Genomic DNA, 8184 nt, shown 5'->3' with positions numbered 1-8184 from the left:
TAGATGAATGAAAGTAAAGTGCTTAGTGAAAGGCCTGGCACCTAGTGGAGGATTTGATAATCATAGTTATTGTTGCCATTATTACTTTAATAGTGTTTGGTGTACCCAAAGGAAAGAAAAAGCAAGAGCAAATCTTGCTCTTTGTGCAGATTTTGCTCTCCATTAGTCTATGTGTGATTGAGCAGGAATTTTCTTTTCCATGTATTCTGTAGTTGCTATTGTTCATTTTTATACATTTCAGGCTTCTTTTCAAGAGAATAATGTACCAGTTTTGAAGATTCACTACATAAAAGTGGCATCTGTCAGCTATATCCCTAAGAAACTATTCTAATTTACAGGAAACAGGTGTTTTACTACAAGAATTTCTTTAGTCAGTGATGCGCAATTTTTTTTCTAGTAAAAGTGTTTCAGAGAAACCAAAGTAATAATTTCTTTCTTCTTAGAAAATAATCTATACATTATATTTTCTTTCTTTTTAATTTTTTTTGTCTTTATTTTATTTCAATAGTTTTTGCGGTACAGGTGGTTTTTGGTTACATGGATAAGTTCTATAGTAGTGATTTCTGAGATTTTGGTGCACCTGTCACCCAAGCAGTGTACACTGTACCCAATACGTAGTCTTATCCCTGACCCCCTTCCCACTCTTACCAACTAGTACCCAAAGCCTTTGCATCCTCATGGCCTAGCTCCCACTTATAAATGAGAACACACGATATTTGGTTTTCCATTCCTGAGTTACTTCACTTAGAATAATGTCCTCCAGCTCCATCCAAGCTGCTGCAAAGGCCATTATTACATTCTGTTTTATGGCTCTGTAGCATTGCATGATGTATACATACCACATTTTCTTTATCCACTTGTTGGTTGATGAGCATTTAGGTTGGTTTCATATGTATGGAATTGCAAATTTTGCTGCTATAAACATGCTTGTTCATGTGGCTTTTTCATGTAATGACTTCTTTTTCTTTGGGTAGATACCCAGTATTGGTACTGCTGGATTGAATGGTAGTTCTACATTTAGTTCTCCAAGGAATTTCCATACTGTTTTCCATCGTGATTGTACTGATTTACGTTCCCACCAGCAGTGTAAATGTGTTCCTTTTTCAGCACATCTGTGCCAACATCTATTATCTTTTGATTTTTTAATTATGGCCATTCTTGCAAGAGTAAGGTAGTATATCATTTTGGTTTTAATTTGTATTTTCTTGATAATTAGTGATACTGAGCAATTTTTCATATGTTTGTTGACTGTTTGTATATCTTTGCTTGAGAATTGGCTATTCATGTCCTTTGCCCACTTTTTCATGGGGTTATTTGGATTTTTCTTGCTTATTTGTTTAGATTCCTTAATGTCCTTTGGAGAAAGATTTTTTACTTTTTTATTTTTTATTATACTTTAAGTCCTAGGGTACATGTGCACAATGTGCAGGTTTGTTACATATGCATACATGTGCTATGTTGGTGTGCTGCACCCATTAACTCTTCATTTACATTAGGTATATCTCCCAATGCTATCCCTCCCCACTCCCCCCACCCCACGACAGGCCCTGGTGTGTGATGTTCCCCTTCCTGTGTCCAAGTGTTCTCATTGTTCAATTCCCACCTATGAGTGAGAACGTGTGGTGTTTGGTTTTCTGTTCTTGCGATAGTTTGCTGAGAATGACGGTTTCCAGCTGCATCCATGTCCCTACAAAGGACATGAACTCATCCTTTTTTTATGGCTGCATAGTATTCCATGGTGTATATGTGCCACATTTTCTTAATCCAGTCTGTCATTGACGGACATTTGGGTTGGTTCCAAGTTTCTGCTATTGTGAATAGTGCCGCAATAAACATACGTATGCATGTGTCTCTATAGCAGCATGATTTATAATCCTTTGGGTATATACTCAGTAATGGGATGGCTGGTTTGAATGATATTTCTAGTTCTAGATCCTTGAGGAATCACCACACTGTCTTCCACAATGGTTGAACTAGTTTACAGTCCCAGCAACAGTGTAAAAGTATTCCTATTTCTCCACATCCTCTCCAGCACTTGTTTTTTCCTGTTTTTTTTAATGATCGCCATTCTAACTGGTGTGAGATAGTATCTTATAGTGGTTTTGATTTGCATTTGGAGAAAGATAAAATAAAGGATTTAGGTTCAATTATAAACTTGTTGATGATATCTATGTGTCCCCAACTTGATAACTCAGCAAGATACTCGAGAGCTTTTAAAAATAAAGATTCTGGCCAGGCGCAGTAGCTCACACCTGTAATCCCCGCACTTTGGGAGGCCAAGGCAGATGGATCACCTGAGGTTAGGAGTTTGAGATCAGCCTGGCCAACTTGGTGAAACCTCATCTCTACTAAAAATACAAAAATTAGCTGGGCATGGTTGCTGCCACCTGTAATCCCAGCTACTCAGGAGGCTGAGGCAGGAGAATCGCTTGAACCTGGGAGGAAGAGGTTGCAGTGAGAGTGAGAATGCACCATTGCACTCCAGTCTGGGAGACAAGAGTGAAACTCCATCTCAAAACAAACAAACAAACAAACAAAATGAATAATAATAAATAAATAAAATAAAAAATAAAGATTCCCCTTAAAACTTGGTCCATTGAGAGTTGACTGGGTGCAGGAGGAGGTGCAGACCTGATTACTCTGTGGACTAGTGGACAGCTTATATTTTGAGCCGAAGGAGGCAAGTGAAAATACCAGAAGAGCACTGAAGCTAAGAACTTGTGAAGTCATAAGATCCCTGGGTTTGGCACATCCTTTCCATTTAAGTGATGCTCCGAGTTCCATCTGAACTCCTTTTAATTTCCTTAGGAAAAAATGGACAAAGCTACAGAGAACTAATTAATGGTTCATTTGTGATAAAAAATTTTGCAACTATGATCAAAATGTCCCTTCCAAAGATAAGAATCCATGAGCTGTAAGAGTATATGCTCCCAGAGGCAGTGTAAGAGACCAGGAACAAAAGATCAAAAACAGGCAAATACCTTCTGTTTGACCAGTATTGTGAGTGAATAGGCCTGATTTAAATATCTGCTTTAAAGGTGCCTACTGTATTTTGAGAATGTGGATGACTTAGGGAGGGTTTACAGGATTATTTTATTAACAACACAGAAGGTTCATTTTATATAACCTTTTTAGCATTTTGAGGTCCTATTCTGGCTTTCAGAGATATTTTCATAATTCTAAGACCTGTATTTGAAGTCACAGGGCAGGAGCATAGCCTTTGTTTTGTGGTATTTGGAAAGAAGCTGTACTTCTTTTAGCTTTCCTCGTTTCAGAAAATGCAGGCTGATCATATATTCTAGTGTGCCTAGAGTTTTGGATTGCACAAATAGTCACAATACTTGTCAGTAACTCTCATCAAATGGTGGAGTCTAGTTCTCCACTCTTTAAATCTGGGACTGACCTTGTCACTTTCCTTAATACATCAAATATAGTAAAAATGATGAGGTACAAGATGTATGAGTTATGAGCCCAGGCTTCAAGAGGTCTTAGATTCAACTTTTGTTGCCTGTAGAATGCCATAGTTATCATGTGGAAGAGCCAACCCTGTGGATAATAAGACAAGCTGCACATTTGCTGACAACTGCCAGAGCTGTGAGCCTAGAATGATTCAGAAGCTATCTTAGATCATTCAGCCACCAACTGGCCTGCATTCTGTCTATGAGTCCAGAGAAAATCAGCCAAGCAGGCCCGAGCCACAAAATCCTCCTAAGCGACCCATAGAATCATGAAATTAAAAAAATGTATTGTTGTTTAAATCCAACGGCTAGTATGCTATGTAGCAAAAGCTATCTGATATGCTTGGGACAGTCTTAGCTTACTCCTGTTGTCATAGAGTAATTATTGGTATTGCATCTTTTTAACAATTCTTAATTTTTTTTAAGTTCTGGGGTACATGTGCAGGACGTGCAGGTTTGTTACCTAGGTAAATGTGTGCCGTGGTGGTTTGCTGCACCTATCAACCCATCACTTAGGTATTAAGCCCAGCATGCATTAGCACTTTTCCCTAGTATTCTCCCCTACCCACACCCTCCTCCAACAGGCCCCAGTGTATGTTGTTCCCCTCCCTGTGTCCAAGTCAGTGCTGTTTTCAAAGAAATACTTTTGAGTGGCAGTACATGTGAAAAAAAAAGCACAATGCAATTATTCTATTAATAAAGTGACCAACACACAGTCACATATTACAGTAGAAGCACATTTCACAATGGCTTTCTAAAGTAAATCAACATGTAAAATAATTCAAATAAAGTGATACAAGTTACACTTTGTTTTGTAATATATTTTTCTCCAAAGGCATAGATATAAAATGTATAAAATACACACTTCGATGTTTATAAATTATCCGAAATACTTTCTTTGCTATACAGGACTGGCCATGTGCAAGACTATGATATTGACAATTTGGGCCTTGGCTTTCCTCCCTTTATTTGGCATTTCTTGCCAAGTGGAACAAAACACACATTTCAGGGTAGGTAGGATTTGCTGTGTCTCTTCTTTTAACTGACAATATGACATATGCACATAGTAAACCTTTCAAACAATACAAAGATAAACATTTATAGTAAACTATTAATCCTCTCACTGTAGATCCTAAGTCCTGCAGTCCTCTCCGGAAGTAGCCTCTACTGAGCTTCTTTTGCATGTCTTTTCTATGCATCTGAATATATATTTTAAGTACATGTAGATGGTATGTATCTTAAACCTCAGAAAGAATCTCTTCTTGCCCCTTTCTTTGCGGAATCACCATGGCAGCTGGGACCCTGTACACATATCCCGAAAACTATAGGGCCTTCAGGGCCTTCATTGCTGCTCAGTACAGCGGGGCTCAGGTCCATGCGCTGTCCACACCACCCCACTTCCACTTTGGCCAAACCAATCGCACCCCTGAATTTCTCTGCAAATTTCCTGCTGGCAAGTATCCAGCATTTGAGGGTGATTGTGGGTTCTGTGTGTTTGAGAGCAATGCCATTACCTACTATGGAGCAATGAGTTGCTGCAGGGAAGTACACCCGAAGCAGTAGGTGGAGCAATGGGTGAGCTTTGCTGATAGCGGTAGAGCGCCCCCAGCCAGGACCTGGGTGTTTCCCAGCATGGGCATCAGGCACCACAACAAGCAGGCCACTCAGAATGCAAAGCAGGAAGTGAGGCGAATTCTGGGGCTGCTGGACGCTCACTTGAAGATGAGGACTTTTCTGGTGGGTGAATGAGTGACTGGCTGACGTCACAGTCGTCTGCACCCTGTTACGGCTGTATAAGCAGGTCATAGAACCTTCTTTCCACCAAGCCTTTCCCAATTTTGTAATATATTTTATATTTATAATATCATTATTATAATATATAATTATATATAAAATGTACGTTATTTCATCTGTATATAATTTATATATTATATACAAAATATAAAATATTTTGTAATATATTTTAAAACATTAAAATAATATAATATATTATATGTATTTATTTGTATATATTACATGTTATAACCGCTGGTCCCTCACCTGCATTAACCAGTCTCAGTTCCCGGCTGTCTTGGGGAACGTGAACCTTTGTGAGAAGATGGCCCAGTCTGATGCTAAAAAGTTTGCCGAGAGGCAACCTAAAAAGGACACCCCACTGAAAAAGCAGGGTTCACAGGAAGAGAAGCAGAGCCCCAGGCTGAGTGGAAGGAGAAGGAAATGGCGGCTGCCCCTGCTCCTGAGGAGGTGATGGATGAATGTAAGCAGGTGCTGGCCACTGAGCCTAAGGCCAAGGACCCCTCCGCTCACCTGCCCAAGAGTACCTTTGTGTTGGATGAATATTGATTGATTGATTGATTGACTGATTGATTGAGGCGGAGTCTCACTCTGTCGCCCGGGCTGGAGTACAGTGAGTGGCGCGATCTCGGTTCACGGCAACTTCCACCTCCCCGGTTCAAGCGATTCTCCTGCCTCAGCCTCCTGAGCAGCTGGGATTACAGGCACCCACCGCTATGCCCAACTAATTTTTTGTATTTTTAGTAGAGATGGGGTTTCATCATGTTGGTCAGGCTGGTCTCGAACTCCTGACCTCGTGATTCGCCAGCCTCTGCCTCCCAAAATGTTGGGATTACAGGCGTGAGCTGCCGCACCTGGCCGTGTTGGATGAATTTAAGCAACAAGGACTCCAATAAGGACACACTCCCTGTGGCACTGCCATATTTTTGGGAGCACTTTGATGAGGATGGCTAGTCCCTGTGATACTCAGAGTATCGCTGCCCTGATGAACTCACTCAGTCAGATCTTCATGAGCTGCAATCTCATCACTGGAATGTTCCAGCGACTGGACAAGCTGAGGAAGAATGCCTTCACCAGTTTCATCCCCTTTGGAACCAACAATAGCAGCTCCATTTCTAGAGTCTGGGTCTTCCGAGGCCAGGAGCTTGCCTTTCCTCTGAGTGCAAATTGGCAGGTGGACTATGAATCATACACACGGAGGAAACTGGATCCTGGCAGCGAGGAGACACTTGGAATCCAAATATATTCATAGGGAAAGTTCGAGAGTACTTTTCCTGGGAGGGGGCCTTCCAGCATGTTGGCCAAGACTTCAATCAGGGCACGATCTTCAAGTGAACATCTCTTGCCAATGCCTAGCTGCCTGCATCTGCCCCTTCAGGGAGACGGGGGTCATTAAAGGAAACTGAACATTGAAAAAAAAAGAGTCTCTTCTCTCCCACATGGCTCCCTTACTTTGGACAACTTTCTTAACCTCTGCTTGTTTCAGATGACTCATCGATATAAAATTAACATAACATCACAGAATTAATTTGGAATTAACTTGTATGTTTAATAAAGCTCCTGGAAAGGTATCTGACACATAAGGGAGCACTCTGTGTTAGCTATTATTGTTATTTACACTTTTGCCCAAAATCTTGCATTAATAATGGACATAATTAACCTTAGAATCCAAATTATTCCAAATTTTTAAAAATGTTCTATAATACAGACTGTAGAGACAGGGTAATTAGCTGGGCATGGTGATGTGCACCTGTGGTCCCAGCTACTTGGGAGGCTAAGGGAGGAGGATCCCTTGAGCCCAGGAGGTCGAGGCTGCAGTGAGCCGTGATTGTGTCACTGCACTCCATGTCACTCCAAGGTGACATGGCAAGACCTTGTCTCAAGAAACAAACAAACAAACAAACAAAACCAACCAAACAAAAAACAGACCGTAAAACGCTTCATGAACAGACAGATTTGTACTAAATTCAAAATAGAATTAAAAAACCCTTTAAGCATATGCTTAGACTATACAGCGTATTCACTACAGAGCAAAATGTACCTTTCCTTAGATACTTTTGCTTTAAGTATAAATAGCAGAAGAAAATAAAGAAAAACACATAGGCATTTTATGGATTTATTTGAATTTGTTCATTTGCTCATTTATTCATTTATTTTACACTTAATCTGTATCTGACACAAACCTATATGAAAAAAGATGCAAATAAAATAGGCACATTCTTTATTATTATGGAATTTGCAGGATGGTGGAGAAGCCACTCCATAGTGAAATAATTATATATATGATATTGCAACGAAAGGTGAAATGCAAGGGGTGTGTTTGTGAGTGTGTGTGTGTATGTGTGCATGTGTGTTTGTGTGTAAGTATATGTATGTAACCTGGTCTAGTCTTGGGTGTGGCAGAGGTCTTTTCTTTGGAAGTTTGAAGGAAAAATATTTTGATGTAAGAATTTTATTTCCACCAAATTTGTCATTTGATTCTGAAGAGAATTCAATTGTTTTCCATTATTGAAAGGCTTATAAATAAAATATACCACATCACTCATATGCTCTCCTAAAACACATTATTGGATGATATATTCCAATAGAACCTCTTTCTCATTCTCTCCTTTTCTTGACAAAGCTCTTTTTCTTCCTGTTTGTACAGAAATACACAAAGTCAATGTAGAATGCTTCCAAAAGTTTTTTTCTTACTTATAGAGTTTGTGTTAATTTATGTTACTGTTTTAATTTTAGTGTATATTGTTATTAAGCATTTATTTTTATATATAATAATTATATATATATAAATAAAAATGTTAGGCCTGTGGTATATCTATGAAAGTAAAAACAATGATCCGAGTTCACATAAAGTAATCATAATTTACTTGATCTGTCTCATACAGGTGCACATTTCAATATTACAAATGTAAATTTTTGCTATTAGACAATA

At 39.3% G+C, this 8184-nt stretch overlaps 1 pseudogene; it reads left to right on the top strand.

Annotated features, from left to right (window-relative positions):
* The first annotated feature begins 4745 nt into the window (after positions 1 to 4745).
* On the top strand, positions 4746 to 6587 carry LOC105474893 (elongation factor 1-gamma-like; annotated as a pseudogene).
* The last annotated feature ends 1597 nt before the right edge of the window (positions 6588 to 8184 follow it).

Source organism: Macaca nemestrina, chromosome 4, assembly GCF_043159975.1.
Source record: "Macaca nemestrina isolate mMacNem1 chromosome 4, mMacNem.hap1, whole genome shotgun sequence".
Lineage (NCBI taxonomy): Eukaryota > Metazoa > Chordata > Mammalia > Primates > Cercopithecidae > Macaca > Macaca nemestrina.
This window is presented reverse-complemented; position numbering and strand designations above follow the sequence as displayed.